Source organism: Phasianus colchicus, chromosome 8 (assembly GCF_987193195.1).
Source record: "Phasianus colchicus chromosome 8, bPhaCol1.hap1.1, whole genome shotgun sequence".
NCBI classification, from domain to species: Eukaryota; Metazoa; Chordata; class Aves; order Galliformes; family Phasianidae; genus Phasianus; species Phasianus colchicus.
The window spans coordinates 1,630,102-1,646,702 of NC_143443.1; the positions used below are offsets into that span (position 1 = coordinate 1,630,102).

A 16,601-nucleotide genomic window follows, 5' to 3' on the forward strand; every position below is an offset into this window, starting at 1 on the left:
GTCTGGGTATTTTTTAATGAAGCCATGCCAATGGGAGACAATCCTACAGCACACCTTACAGCAGGATTTTCCTGTTTTGGTCACAAATCCCTAAAATGGGAATGCATACGAGCTGTGAAACCAGAGAGCCACTCTCTGGGGTGAGATGATTGTTGATGTGAGCTCATTTGGAAGATTTAAAAGGGCTGTGTTGTTCTTCTCGTGTCTCATGGCTATCGCTGGAGGTCACTCTGGGTATTGAGGAGAAAAGGATCTGGGTCTCATTTCAGTATTGCAGACTGCTTGGCCACAGCAGTTCTTTGTTTGGCTTTTCTTTGCTCACAGCAATGTCACTTTTTCTCAGAACTTCAGGCCATACTGTGGAAAAGGTAATTCTCCAGTGAAAATCTCAAGGGTGACGAATTGCGTCAAAATGAAATAAGAAGAAGAACTAAAATAACCCTGCAAGTCCTTCTTTGCAGCTTTCCTAAAGAGAAACTTGGGAAAAAGCCTTCCCGAGGTATGTGCTCAGCTGCCTGTGGGGCTGATGGAGGTCCTGGAAAACGTGGAGCAGGGTTGGCATGGGCTCCTCCAGGAGTCTACCCGGTGCCATGACCTCCCAGCTGGAAATGGTGAGGACTGCTGCAGCCTTCTGATTTTTTTTCCCTTTGCTTTTTTCCAGTTTGTTGTTGTTGTTGTTTTATTTTTTGCTCGTGGTTGTTCCATGAGTATTACAACCCCACAGCCACAAAGGAGGCACAATGGAGATGCTGAAATAGCTGGAGAGAGGGAGGCTGTGCTCAGGATCGCACGTTGGAGCAGCAGCTTGGATTCTCCAAGCCTCTCCGCCAGCATTTGCCATCACAAATAATGATGCTTATCTTCTGGCTCAAACCCACATTTGAGACAAAACCCAAGTGTTGTGGGAAACTCTGTGCTGGTGGCTGGGGAGCAGCCCCTCCTTCAGCACGGCCTGCTTTGGACACTGAGAGATGGGAAGAGTGGGTGGCTACTGTGTACAGGGGCAAGAAAGGATCCCTCCAACCCACATCCTGCTTCGGTTGGTTTAAACACTGGTCAGAGCATCTAGTCCTAGAATACAGCTTCTCCTATGACAGTGAGCTTTGAGGGTCACACTGAAGCAAGTCTGTAGCATTTCCCCTCCCAAGTGATGCTGCTATATCTCTGAAAGGGTCACTACACTTGTCCATTAAAATGTGAAGAGTGTGCTACGTATATTGAAGCACAGCTCTCTGTTCTCTCCACCACTTGGAAACCTTTATACAATTTACAGGGCAGTGCATAAAAAACTTGTAAAGGAAGTTCTGGGTAGCAGCAGGTGAATGTGACATCCAAGCATTCCCAATGCACAGTGATGTGTAATTTGAGTTAGATATGGTAGCGGTGTATGAGCTGAAGATGCAGCTAAGCTTTACCATATATTTTTTGACACTTTGTTTGCAGTAATGGGGTACAAGGCTGTGACTGATCCTAGAGAGTGCAACAGGATGGTGATTTGGAGTGATATTGCTTTGTGTTTTGCTCTCTGTTGGAAATTCCTCTAAAATCCCCCCAGGTAAAATCACATCAATATTTTAAATATTTTAAGTGGCCAATGCGTATGTAATTCCTATTAAAAAAAAATCTGTTTGCAATAAGGGATCTGGCTCAGAATCTTGTCATTCTACTTCCCATGAGGTGATATTTATGCCTGTGATGTTGTCACTAATTTCTTTGAACTCCTTAATGTTTCACATGCAGGAGATTGGCCCCAGAAGAGCATTTGCTCGCTTACATTCTGTTATATACCCTGCAGCACATGAAATTGGGAATGATAACTGGAGATAATTTCTTCAGGTAGTGTGCTGAGAGACCAAAGAAATACAGCCAAATCCTCTGAACAACTTCATGTGCATGCTGATGTTTGTGTACGTGGCTGATAGTGAGAAAAGCTTTTGTTTTGCAGGGAGCAGCTCCTGGCTGGGTTGGGGGGATCACAGGCTGCAGCATGGCAGCGAGCAGGTCTGGTAAAATAACTGGAAAGCTGCTTTCTTCTGCCCGCGATGGTGGTAAGAAGGCAGTGTCTCCAAGGAAGGCATTCCTGCTTTTCATCTCCCAGCACTTATCACTAGAGGGCAGTGGTGTCTGGGAAGACGACCGGAGGAAGAAAACCGCAGATAAATAACGTGGCACAGCTCCTGGAAGACAAATACAACGTGTGCTCGAGGATTAGAGCGAGGATTTCAAAATTTACTGACGTGGAAATGCCTTCTGTGCAATTTAGCCTCCGCATGAAAAACCTGGGCTTGTTCTCCACAGCAGAGGGGAAGGTGCTGGTTTGGGCAGCAGGGCGCTGTGTTTGGTGGGCTCAGTGCTGCTGGAGCTCAAGGAGTGTTGGGCATCACTCTTAGATGTAGGGTTTGGGTGGTGCTGTGCGGAGCCCAGAGTTGGACTCTGTGATCATTAAGTGCCCCCTCTGATTTGGGATATCCTGTTTTTCTATGATTTTAGGGTTCTATGAGATTAGCCCAGAAACCAAGGCCACCATGCCTCCTACCCACTCGTGAGACTTCTGTGGTGGGAGAAGGAAATGCAGCACGGAAATGCCTCGCTGCACAATTCTGCCCTACTTTCTGCTGCCTCGCTGTGTCATTCGTCCCTTCTTTCTGCAGATTCCTTCTTGTTCTGCTCACACAGAGATGCTCCCATAAAAGTTACGGGGTCACGCAGTCTCTCAATGAGGGGCAGCTCCACCAGTGCCATAAAAAGACCAGGAAGGTGGGTCCATTTACGTTCCCTTGCAGCAAACACCCTGCACATTTTCACATGAGCACCGCAGGCAGTAAGAACTGGTTTTTTTCAGTCACATGTTGGGCTACAAACAAGACTTGAAAGCCTTGCTCTAGTGAAATCCATGGGGATTTGGAAAGCAACAAAATGACTGTATTTTTTTTTTTCTTTTTTTCTGTTCTTTTCCTGTTGTCTTTTTAGAAAGCAACAGCCATCCTATAATTATTCAAGGGATATTTTAGTTCTTCCAGTTTCTCAAGCAGCAGATTACTTTGGAAGGACTAGAAAAAAATCTTGTGCTTTAAGCAACAAACAAACAAACAAATAAACAGTTGACTTTTATTTTCCTGTAAGGATAACATAGGGCAAGGTTTAACTGCAGAATCACATCTTGCAGAGACAAGCACGTATCTCAGTTTAGGTTCCTTTCATGGCCACAATGTGGAGGTCAGCAATGTCACGAGAACTTTACATTGCTAACAGTTTGGTTTCTTTTATGATGTGATCACTGATAGAATGGAAATATAAAGTTGTTTACAAGAAGATAGTGGGATATCGATCTCCTCAAGATAACTGTCTCCTGAGTCTGTCACTTGGATCTTTGTATTTTTCTAGTAGAGATGCACTCATGGCATTCACCAAGCAGCTAGGAGCCTTAGCTGTGCTTGCAGTAGGAGAGCCTTTCCGTGCAGGATGATGCTTTGTTCAACTACCATAACCTGCAATTCAAGAATTCCATTCCCAGGTCTGCAACAGAGCACCTGAGAAAGGCCACAGGAACCACCAGCTTTCTGTTGAGTTCAACCTGCCTGCTTTCTTGACCTGTTGGCCTTTGTATACGGCTCTTGCATTTTGAAATTCAGTTTTCCAGCAAGGGAGTTTGTCCATATAGGCTGTGTGTTTACTGAGCAATAGCTGTCAAACTGTGGATTTTTTTTTTTAATGTTCTGTAACAGTTTTAATATTTTGGTCTGGAACATGAGAATTGTGGTGGCAGTTTTGTTGCACTGAAGATAGGGGACAAACATGGAGCACTGGAAGAAATGAGAAGTCTGAGCATGGCAGACAGCAATGAACCAGACTTTGTTTTAATGTGGAAAAGAAGAAATGATGATTAATTGGGCTTAGTGAAAGTGGGGAAGAAAAATGGCTTTATGACTCTGAGGTACATTATGTTTGCTTAAAGAGATATGATTTATATGAGTGTTTCCACTGCAGTGAGGAGGAGGATGGAGGATGTTACAGTCCTGGAGAAGTTGCCCATAAAACTAGCCACAGTTTCACACTCTTTTTTGCTGCATCTGCTTTCAGACCCTTAGAGTTAGCTTTGTGAATAGCAAAAATCCAGGTAAGTGCAATAATCTTTTGAAGAAAATCCACTGGAAAAACAACAACAACAACAAGATCAAAAACCTCAATGTATTTTGAATTTCAGATGATAGTTTTTATGTGAGATCCCGTTATTTAAATGCATACATCTGTTATTCTGAATGCTGAGAAATGTTTACCTGTATTGGCAGATAGAGCACTGCCACACGTGGGTTGTGCAAAAGAAAAAAGGAATGAGTGCATTGAGAACAGAGTTGTTTTTATTGCACAACAGACAGGACAACAGAACTGCCCTGTGTCAGTTGTTGTGCAGTTACTCCCAAATACAAATGCTGCTCATTTCCTTGGCATCTTAGGGGTTGAAAAAGACTGAGCTCTCCATGATGGGGCTCAAAATCAGCTCTGAGTGAGGAGGTTCTCCTTGGGATCATACCTGTTCCAGGTCATGGTGGGGCTTCAGCTCCATCAAAAGGAGCCACCAGGATGGTGGGGGTGAGGATGGAGCCATAGAGCTCATGCAAATGGAAAGCAGCAGGAGTGACCAGCTTTATACGGAACATTTTCATAGTTCCCTATAGAAAAACATCACAGGTGTTAGAAGATATTTTTATCTGTACACTTGAAAGCATTTTCCTTTGGAAGTGAGTCCCTTTGCACTCATTTTGCAGATGATGGGAATGTGAATAAGCTTCTCGTGGTTGGTAGCAGGGTCAGGATAGGAGCCTTGTGCCCTGCAATTTTGTGGACACTGCTCAAAGAGAAGCATTCTCCAGGACTGTGCAAGCTATACTTGCAATGTTTTGCTTCTTCTATGCATTTCCTTTGCCAGTTTCTGCTGGTGACATCGTATAGAATGCTAACCTTAAAATCACCGTCACATTTCTGTCTGACTTCAGCTCTCTGTAGCTCAGAAAAGCACTATAGAATATGTAAAAAATTAATATCAAAGCAGCATTAAAGGCTCTTATTTTTTTCCCCTCACCCATTGATTTTCTTTTTTTCGTGCTCCATTAAGAAATCTCAAGGTAAAGGGAGAAATCTGCCCATTCCCTCTCATTGCATAATGCATGGCTGGGGCATTAGCGTGGTGTGTTGGCAGTCAGGCTCTCCCTGCCTTCCTTTGATCTGCAGTTTTTATTATCGATGTCCAATTCTGGGAATGATCAGGCTTGCTTCTGGAAACACAGACCGTGGTAACTCATCTTCCCTGCAGACACCCTGATCTTTTTATCCTCTGCTGGGCTCACTTTTCTGCACAGCTCAGCCGTTGCAGAGCAGAGAGGGCTGAACCAAAATGGCAATTTGTCCTTGCACTCCACAGCATTAAAATAATTATTTAGATTTCTATGCAAAAGTTGACATTCTGTCTTCTGGAGGGGGATTGCTCCAGCCAGAAGTCTGCTCCACTGGGAAGAGAGCCTGGAAAAGATGGCTCAGGTTGCCTTGGGTGTTATGGATATGAAATGAGGAGAAGTTTCTTACTTCATTAATGTACGTGCTTGGGGCAGAAGAGGAAATATGCATGGGAAAGGGAAGTGGGAATGGTGTTGGGGTTAACTAAAGGACATTTTGACAGAAATTTTGGTGCCTGATTAATCTGTGTCTCTGTGGTAAACTCCATCCTGGTGAAAATAACCAGCTCCTTGTGGGACTTTGTGCATCCAGAAGCTGAACCGTTTGTAGTTTCCCTTGCCCATCTCTTTATGAGCTCTTGCACCTTTTCTACTGGGGTGACCCATCTGTGCTATCACTACTCCGATATGAAGGCCAAGGTAAAGCCAGTTTCCACCTTGAGCGTTAGGTTGGTTGCCCAGTTAGCATGGGAGTCTGTTGTGGGAAAGAGTTTTCTCATTCTCTTGCTAAATATAAAGTTGACAAAAATCAAGTCTTTTACTTTTTTTTTTTTAAACAAAATGTAAATAAAACATGAAAATAGGGGCAGAAAAATCACATGAATTTAGTGGTTAGTTGTCTGCTTAAATTATGTCATTAATCTCCCTGAGTCATGTTTCTGCAATCATTTTGCCTAGGCAGCATGTGAAACAGACCGTTTGAGCTACTTCTTTCCCACCATGAATGTTCCTCTGACCCCATCCTGGGCCTGTGATTCATTAGGAACTGGAAGCAGCAGTTATTTGCGTGGGTGTTGAATTTACTCATCATGCAATCATTTTCACATTGTGAGGCATAATATGGAGCTGATAAAGTCTGTACATCTGCATTCTGTCTGGGCTTCCGGGCCAAGAAGTCTGTAGGATGTTGGACTGACAGCATTAGTAAATTCAGCGCGTAGCTGTGATTTACAGAAGCAGGCTTTACAATTGCATTTGTATTCACTCTTGAACCCTTTTACCATGCCTGAAAGATATCGAATAGCCAAAGAATGAATGAAAATGAGTTCATTTTTCACAAGTGTTTCTGTTATAAGGCTGGCGAGTCCAGCTGCAATCATCTAGCCTGACTTGCAAGAGATGGGCCATTAGCCTTTCTGGAAGTTTTGTTCTCTCTAGTGTATTTCTGCCTTAAAAATAATAATAATAATAAGCATGCTTTAAAAGTTTGCTATGGACTAAAAGAACACCATGATCCCTTGGGAAGATGGATTGCCCTAATAGCTGTGCCTTAAGCATTTGTTTTGTGTTTCAAACCTTGGTTCATCTGGCTTGACAGTGCTGCTGACCCCTGCTGCCACTGCTTGTGGGGTGAGCTGCTCACTCTCATGCCTTTAACCACCACTCTGCCAGGGTGAGAAGCACTGGGAGAAAAATGTGCTCACCTAGCTCTTGTTTGTAGGTCAGTGTACAGCTGTTATTGCATACATCACTGCAAATGCTTTTTCAACTGAATTTGCAAGCGATTTAACAAAAGCTCCTAAGTTGGAGTCATGACATCTATTTGCACAGAGTCAGATAGATTGGCATTCGTTATATTGCCTTTATTTCTTCAGCAGTTAAATTGAGAATTGTATATCCCAGATGTTGTCCAGGATCAACATCAAGCCAACACCTGTACAGTTCCTTTGACATTCTAAAAGTGTTTGTGGAACACTTGCTTTACTCTGACCATCCTAAGTGTTTCTTGGTATTTGAAAACTTGCTGAAGATCATCATCAGAGAAAACCTCATGGTTCCTTCGCCCACCCTTCTTTCAGAAATCTGAAATCTCAGTGTATTAAGAATTGATAAAGGGCCTGGAGCATTTCCCCTTAGAGGAAAGGCTGGATAACCTGGGTCATTTTAGCCTGGGAAAAGAAGACTGAGAGGGGATTTGATAAATATTTATAAATATCTAAATGGAGGTGGGAGGCAAATGGGTGAGGCCAGGCTCTTCTCAGTGCTGTGTAGTGATAGGACGAGGAGTAATGGCCTAAAACATGAACAGAGGAAGTTCGTGCTAACATGTGAAAGAACTTCTTTATGGTAATGGTGGTGGAGCACAGGAACAGGCTGCCCAGAGAGGTGCTGGAGTCTCCTTTCATGGAAATATTCAAGACCCATCTGGACTCCTACCTGTGTGACCTGTTATAGGGTACCTGCTTTAGCGGGGGGATTGGAGTCAATGATCTCTTGAAGTCCCTCCCAACCCCTGCAATTCTGTGATTCAGTGATTCTGTTCCACTCTCTTCTATGGAGACAGATGGAGAGATTTGGGATTGTTCAGTCTAGAGAAAAAAAGGCTCCAGGGAGACCTTATTTCAACTTCTACAGGCTCTGAGCAACCTGATCTAGCTGTAGATGCCACTGTTCATTGAGGGGGAGTTGGACCAGATGGCCTTTAAAAAGATCCCTTCCAACCAAATGTTTCTATGATTCTAGGAATCTGATTTTGTCTGTCTGTAGACCATGCATTGCTCTATGTTTTATCTGTTAAGACACTGATCCGTAGAGTCATTTTGTTTTCCAAGGATTTTCTGTGGATTTTGCCATCCTAAGGAAGATACGACTGATGAGTTTAGTTGTTGTAAATTAAATTGGTGGCCCTGCCTGCGGTGGGGGGATTGGAGCTTGATGATCCTCGAGGTCCCTTCCAACCCAAGCCATTCTATGATTCTATGAAGTGCAGCTTGTGCAGTTCCAGTGTTTATAACCAGGCTGTGCTTAGGTGGGCAGGAGACAATTCTATCTGCCCTCTGATGTCTTGGCAAAGCCATGCAGGTGCTTTGATTTGTACTGTAAAAGCTCTTATTTCTCTCATTTTCTGCTAATGCCTTTCTCCTCTATCTGATGCCTGGTGCTGTAAAGCAGAGGTGGTCCCGATGTTCTGCTAATGAAACTATTGAGTTAATGATTTCCTATGGAGTAGGAAATATTTTCCAGGCATTACCTTGGTCTAGCCTTCAGTCCCACACCATGATAATGGGATAATTATGACCCAATTTCATGTGTTTAGACACTGCTTTCACTACAAACAGGTTGTTCCCAAGCAAAGGAAATGTCATCCTATCGCCTGCTGCTCTTTAAAACCTTCAGATAGTCTCCCATGTTTGCCTTTACAAACACAGCTTTCACTTGTACACTCAAAGGTGTATGACATTTACTCAGCATAAACTAATCGTGTTTATCAGCGTGATAAAGTAGGTCCTGTCACACAAAAGTAAGTGCTAGGTTACTGATCCTTAACCAACATGGGGGTTAAACACAGATTTTCCTTTTCTAGTATACTTCTCATTTGAGACCATTGCACAAACAGCAAGCAGGCTTGTAGCGAGACGCGATGCAGGCAGTGTGGGACTCACACAGCAGGAAGCTCCGACACCAGGTGAAGCTTTCCTCAAGCAGTGGGACAGCAATTAGAGCGAAAAACAAATCCAAACACGTGACCAAAAACATGAAGTGGCAAAACGATGGTGTTTGGGGTTTTAAGAGCTTCAGAAGTGTATCTCTAGTTCTGAAACTGCTACATCTGAACTGAAAACGGTGGCTCAGCAGGAGCTTGTGTCTCCAAGCTGCACTGGGCCCCAGCAGAGGATCTCTTGGGTGGGTGAGCTGCAGGTTGGTGCCAGCAGACAAACAGCTTCCAGCAAGACAGGAGGAAGAAAGCGCCCGTGGTCATTCCTCCCGAGGCATCTGGAACACCTAGAACGGGCTATGAGCTCTGAAAACCTAAATACTTTCCCAGAAGGCTTGGTGGAGAACAGTGGCAGTGAGTGCGTGGGATACAGCAGTGTGTGCATGTGTATGACGTGGTGGAAGTGGTTGAAAACAACCTAAAATACAGTGTTTCAGCTGGCGGCGTGCGGAGAGAAGCTAGAGGGCTGCAGGGACCCCAGGCCTTCCAGGATAAGAGATGCTTTCAGCCCTGTGTCCCCACCCTCTGCTGTTGTAAAAGGACTCATAGAGCAGCAGCCTTTAGCAGCTGGTTTGCATAAGGTAAAGTACACAGCGGGCAGTGCTCCAGGGTGCTGAGGGTAACCACACTCCCCCGGGGAGCTGGAGGATGCAGGCAGAGGGAGCGGCGGGGCTGAAGGGCTGCACTGTTCAGACACAGGTATTTATATCTGCCAAACCCCTGGGTCGGAGCTGCCAAGCTGCCAAATGACCGCACGGAATATTTTCCTTGGCGGTGCTGGGGGGAGAGTTGTGCTAATGGAGGAGGTGTTGGGTGGCTGCGATGTACTCCCAGTCCTCTCAGGACACAGTGGAGGTTTTAGAAGATCAGTGTAGAAAATGGGTGGGTGGTACCAACCTCCTTCTCCTTTCTGGGTGTTCTGAAGACTGTGCCGCAGCTTCCCTAGGGAGAAACCAGTGTTCTGAGTGCAACATTGGTTCCTAGGAGAGAAGATGGTTACACGTTAATAGAGAGATCTTGTCCCTCAAAGTGCATTGTATCGACAAAGCAAAAGAAATTAAAAAAAAAAAAAAAAAAGCAACAAAAGAAAGGTGCTTGATGGAGAGATGCAATTTTTCAGATTCCTTTAACCTGCATCACCTATAAATCAAGTGCTGGGTGTGGGGGGATATAATGCATGATCCTTTGGGTGGCTAAGTGCAGCCTCCTGCTTCCCGGCTGTGATCCCAGCTGAGGTGGGGCTGGCTGAGCCGATGGCTGGCGTGGACTCCAGCAGCTCAGCTGAAAGGCATCAAGCTATAAATAATTAATTCCCACTGAATTATTCAAGCTGGAAATACAGCACATGAATCTAGCAAGCTGACCAGGATAAGAATGAGTAATTATGTTAATTAATCCATAAAGCATGCAGCTAGCAGGAGTTCATGTTTTAGGCTGCCTTATGTTTTGAGGAAGAGAAATAAGGCACGTTGGTATAAACTGTCACAGTTATGAGTTAAATGATACGGTTTGAATGATCTACAGGCAGAGGGCACTTGCCTTTCGTCAGCTTTGTGCTCAGATGGCAGGCTGGCCCTCTCTCCTTTGGGGGTGAAAGCAGGTGTGTTGCTCTCTGCAAGAACTCACAGCCATTTCCAAATATTAGTAGTGCAGTGCCAGAAGTTGTTCCTTAGATGCTCCACTTCTGCTTACTTATGCTGTTTCTTTCCTATGTGTCACTGAGTAGGGAGATGAATAGAGGCAAAAATCAATTAAAGGATTTTCTTTAAGATCCATTAGCATCATGGAAGAAGCGCTAATAACAATGTGCAAATTGAAGGTCTAGTTTTGCAAATATGTGAAAGTAACATCACGCCACTCAGTGGGTAACAAAACACAAATATACAGTGAAATGCTTTTCCAGTAAAAATAAAGCATCACTTAGTAGTTAAAAGGAAAAGTGCAGCACTAATTCAAGGCTTTGAGTTCAACAAATTAGTGTTAACTGAGATTTTAGAGCTAGAAACAGTCATTATCCAAATGTTCAGCTCTGTCTGCATTACTTCTCCAGTGAATGAACAATGCTCAGCCTGCAGAAAGCAGATTTTTTCCCCAGAAGGTTTGAAATAGCTGTGTTGTAGACAGGTAACTGATTTTCACCTTCAGATGGAAACATGCACTCTGACTTCTCAGGCGTACAAATGAATATGTACAGATTTGGTCCTCTTTTTGTGTGGATTGCATTTTCCCTAAAGGCATCATGCTGAAGAATGTATCTACTGCTTCTGATTTAAATGAGGAGGCACCTGCCACCCTGACTCCTTTCCATAGAAGCCTGTTTGGATCTAAAGGAGATTCCCTGAGGACTCCAGTTTTGTCTTGCTCCTATTTTGTTAAGAAGCACTGCTTTTCTCTGTGAGGGTAATTCTTAGTCTTAGTGAGTGTTGAATTTAGATGGATGCACTTTGCTGTGGAACTGGAAGAAATGCTGCTAAAATGGGCCAATGAGGGAGAAACCGGAGACATCTTTCTGTTCCCCTAGATGAAATGCAAAGGCTTGGTCTCTTCTCTGCGCTTTCCCTTTTATCAGGGAGGAGGGGCGAAGGGATTCTCCTCTGAAAATCTTAAAACCTGCTTTAGATTTACAGCCTTTGGTGCAATTTTCTAGTAGGATGCATCAGTGGACTCTTCCCTCTCAGTGATTTTGTAAGAACATTATTGGAGAAGAACTTGGGTTGCAGAGAGACGACTGGTGCAGTTCCTGTTCCTCCTACATCTGCAAAGTCCATGGAGATGCTGCAGTGATATTCCCGCTCTAAATGTAGGAAGAAGAGCAAGAAATGTTTGTGGTGAGCCAGTTGTTGCTTATTTCTCGGAAAGAGCACAGGTTGCAGAATTGTGCTTGGTTGTAGGCTGCATGTCAGACAGGGTGGGCACCTCCAGCTTCATCTCACAATAGGAACTTTGTGCCTTACTTGATGAAAGTATCGCAGAGATGTTTGGTGCCTTAGCCTCAGGATCTCCCTTCCAGTGTCGTGAGCTGGGCTAATAAATGGATTACTTTTGCCTCCAACATTAACTGGGATGTACTATGACTGCTGGCCGCAATCTAGGCTGCCCTTACTTGGCCTACCAAAGCGCCGCTCTGACCTGAGGATAAACGTATTACTGTGAACCGCTTAATCTGTTTGGGTTTGATTTCCCTCTTAAAAACATTACCTACCATGTCTCCTAATAGTCCCCTGCAAAATACATAAAAGCTTGAAGGGAAAATGCAGCTACTTAAATCTATTGTTCTAGTTGGGCTCCCGTATCGATTCTTTCCCTATAATTTAGTCTTCTGTCTTGGCATTTGCTGTTCTGCCATCCCGTCAATACCAATTCTGTCTGGAAATTACATTAAATTTAAGTAAGAGTTTCCCTGCTCAGGAGTACAGAGGAAGTTAAACTTTGGAGTCTGGGAGGTTTCTTTGAGGTGATGGATCAGTAGCAATTGCAAGGATAGCTATATGTGTCGTGGTATTAACATTAGTTGTTGAGTTTAGCTGAGTTTTCTGAATGTTTTGTAGGAAATATAAGCAAAAAATGAAAAGATTTAGTGTTCTGAGAATAATTTAAATATTGAAAGAAATGAGGCTAGATCCTAATTGAAAAAAAAACCCACCTTTTTCAGATCAGTCATGGTTAGCAATTAAATTATTCTGCTCATTCTAAGAGAGAGATGCTTAGGTTTATGCATTCTGAGTTAATGTGTGTGCCCAGCATCGTCACACGTTATCACAGCATGTATTGGGTTTTGAGTTGAGAGCCAGGAATCAGTGTGAATCGATGAGGTCCTAAAGACTCATGTATCAGGCCTATTAGTAAATCAAATCATCGATTCAGATGTTCAACGAATCCACCTTATGTATCTCTTCAAGGGGAATGCATACGTGGGTAAATCTAACCCATCTAAAACGTGAGGTCTGAGCTGCAGAGCTGCTGGGTGTAGAGTTACTGTACCTCGGGAATTGTTAAGGCTCTGCCCATCAGGTAAGGTGAATAATGAGGAGGGAAGGCTGTGAGTTTGATTACGGCAGTGAACATAGAGAGGAGCTGCACTGTGGTCTACATGGATGGCTTCTTTTGTAGAAGTAGGACCCGCAAAATGCCATGCATTCACTTCTTCAGAGTTATAGCAGCAAACTCATTAAAAACTTCCAGTATTAACCATGCTCTCTTGCTGAGAAAGCAGTGTATCAGTGGGAACTGAGTGTGATCAATGCTTCTGCCCCTCTGCCCTTTTTTTTATTTAACTTTTTAATACATACTTTTTTTTTTGTTTCTGCATTGCCTTTTGGCTGACTTTTTGTTGGTGATGCCAGTATTATTTCATGTGAGCTTGCAGGGCAGCAGAGGGCGGCATTACTCCTCGTGTGCTATGCTCTGCAAAGAAATAAGAATTAAAAAGCAGGGGGAAAAAAGAAGAATGTGGAGAATGCTGCGCCTGCCAGAGCTGCAGGCCATGTAAGGGAACAGAGCAGGGCCAATACCCACCGAGTGGGGTGAGGGCATGTGGTGCTGCGTCATGCCCAAATCACGGGCTGAAGGCTGTTGTTGTACTGATAGCCACGGCTTTTATGCCAAAAGAAATAAAAAGAGAAAGAGCAGCTTTTACAAAAAAAGACATTTGTTCGTCTGCAAAGGGGATTTTTGAAACTGGTTGCGAGTTTTCAATCTTGTAGCAGAGCAGATGCACAAAGTGTTGTCTGTGCAACACCACAGGTTCCGGTATTGACTCTTTCTATTCTAACAGCATGAGAAATGCTCACCGCGTCAGAGGGTTTGAAGATGAGTTTGTATACTGAGCTTTGCACAGACAGATTGCATATATGAAGGTCATTTGGATTAAGCCATGCAAGTAAAAGAATGGGTGATCAAGATTCAGCAGAAATTCCTTCTAACAGGAGGCTGTAAGAGATGGTGGCCAAACCTAGAATTGCTTCCTAGGGCACAGAGAAGCAGCCCCCAAATGCATGTTGCCTTTGCAGCCTCATTGCTTGCAAAGGATTTTTACTGCCAGATTTGAAGGATCTCCTGTGAGTCAACAACATTGCTGTTCCCCACCTGGATGAAAAATGAGGAGGTGGTGGAGAAGAGTGCCAGTAGGGAAGCTTCCCAGTGTGTTTCATGGTGGAGAGGAGTTGCAAAGGTGAAGCTTCCCAGCATATTTCATCACAGGTTTTAGCTCTGTGCAGGACAGCGGGTCAGGATCAGACAGAACAAGATGAAGATGGAGTGAGAAGAGGGCTGGGGGTCCTGGGCTTTGCTGGTCTGTTTGCCCGTGGTGTGCACAGAGGTGGTCATGGGGCTGAGCTGATTTGGAACAGGACTTGCACACAAGAGAAAAGTTCTGCCCATCCCCTGAGATGTACCCATTGCAGCAAGACAGTCAGTCATCAAAAGATGTTGGCAATGTGTAGGAAATCAAGCGTTGGTGGCCTCTAATGCTCTGGTGAGTAGAGCAATCAGTTTGAGTAAACTGACAGAGAGGATGCTGTGAGCAAAACATTTTTTTACACAGTTAGAGAGCCTAACCTGATGAAGTTTTCCCAAGCATGAATAAGAAATAGCTGTAGAAGTCAGTGAAGCGCTGAAAAACCTTTGTGAAACCCAATGTGAGCCCCTGCTCACATCTGCCTGGATGATTCACAGACATTTCCTTGGTATCCTAATGAGCTGGGTCCTCTGTGGGATACTGCCATTTATTTGGAGCCGTAAATGGCCACGAGCATCGACTTGGAGCACAAAGCTTTTTTGGAAATGTATTCTGCAAGAGAGGGTTTAGCACTGCTAAGAGTTGTGGACATAAACAGTTCCAGAGACGTGAATAACAGTCTGGTATTTTGGTAAAATATGCCTCATTGCTCAGGATGTGTTGGTGTCAGAGAAAGACTTGAAAATAAATTCTGGGATGAATCCATTTCCAGAAAGCCAGACAACTTTGAGTGCAAATTACATTTATTTATAAGAAACAGCAGTCTGTCTAGTTGCATAAAATACAGGTTTAAAATGTGCTTTTTTGTGTGTGTGCTTATTGTTATAAGTACCTGAAACATTCAAATGATATTTTATAATAAGCAGAAGAATTTATTTGATTCCATAAAGAGACAGTGCAGTTGTTCACAATGCATCTGTCATAAAATAATGATAACGCACTGGCTATTTTCATACTGGTCACAGTACAATCCATGTTTATTTCTAACCCAATTTTGAATATAAATGAATTGTTTTGAAGGCTGGATAGATCAGCACAATGCGCCAAGGCAATTACAGCAGGTGACCGGCACAATACTGGCTAGAGGAGATAAGAAACGCTGCTGGGTTGGGAAGGGTGAGGAGAGGGAGTGCCCAGGGCTGCCAGGGCTTTGCCACTGTTACAGCCAGGGAGCTAAGAAACAGCATCAGGCAGCCTCAAAATCGTACGTAGGAATGAGCCACTATGGACTAAAATAATAATAGCCGGGGGGGTGGAGGGGGAAGCAAGTCTGTCACTGTTTATGCCTTTCTGAGTGCTCTGATTTTGACCTGTGATGAAAAAAATCAGCGAAAAGGTGATGGAGGGATGAAGTGGTGGAGGACATGGAAGGATGCTAAAAGCTGGTGAGTCTAGCTGAGTTTTTGTGGCGTTTTGTAAGTATACCAAACATCTCAGGCTGACTACAAGGCAAACGTCGCTTTTGATCAACCCTAGTTTTTACCAGCATGCTGCTGAATACCAATGCAAAAATCACTGCTCCTAAACGTACCATGAGATGCTGTTACTGCTAGTCAGAGCGCTGTGCAGCCTGAGCACAGAGAGATGAAGGTATGATCCCAACTGAAAAGGTTAGCAGGAGCAGGGGGGTGAATTCAGAAGGATGGGGTCTGACCCCAGATGCCCCGCTGAGCACCTGATTGGTGGGATCACACAGAACAGCGCAGTCAGACCCATGTTTGCCTTTCCAGAGCAATGTAATGCAAAGGTGTCACAGGGCATATGTCGGGCAGCTGGAGAGTTTCTGGCTAGGGAGTAACAATGATTGAATGGCCATGGGCCATTTCAAAGCAGCAGCAGCAGCTCCGATGCTCAGTTTCTACTTCCCTGCAAAGGCTGCAACTTCCTCACAGATGTGAGGTGTAAGGGCCAGAGTGAATCTGCTTTGCCAACTGTCAATGTTTTCTACGAACTTCTCCTCCTTGATATCCTGGATATCAGGGCTCCAAGACCTGATCCAAGATCTTTTTCCCTGCACTTTGTTTAATTGGTCCCTTGGATCGTTTGCTGGTAGCTTAAGGCTGAAAGCAAGAAAACAACATTGGTAGGGCTCTCCTTGCCTAAATGCTGCTTTTGCTCTACATAGTAGGTACACTGGGACTGCTGAGAAAAGCAGGGGCATAGTCAGTGTCTAATCGTAACAACTGCAAAGGAGCACCAGGAATTTACTTTGGTGTTTTTCAGAACAAGTTGCTATTTAACACGAGCTTAACACGAGACTTCTTAAGGAAGCTGAATCATTTTGAAGCTTACCCCAGCCTGTAGTGAGATGTGCCTAGGTCTGGCCTCACTTCCTGGCAAGTGGGGAAAAACCTCCTGGAGCTGTTCAGGGACTGGAGGGACAGAGATCCTCACTTGCTGTCTATAGTCTCAAGAGTGTGTGAAAATGTGTTTGCTTCCTCCTGGAGAAAGCCCAGTTCCGAAAGCTTCATCTAAGGAG

At 44.1% G+C, this 16,601-nt stretch overlaps 1 protein-coding gene across 1 annotated transcript in view; it reads left to right on the plus strand.

Moving 5' to 3' along the window:
• Positions 1–16,601, plus strand: part of PRKG1 (protein kinase cGMP-dependent 1) — a 395,197-nt gene that overhangs the window by 4,280 nt on the left and 374,316 nt on the right. The window lies entirely within an intron of this gene.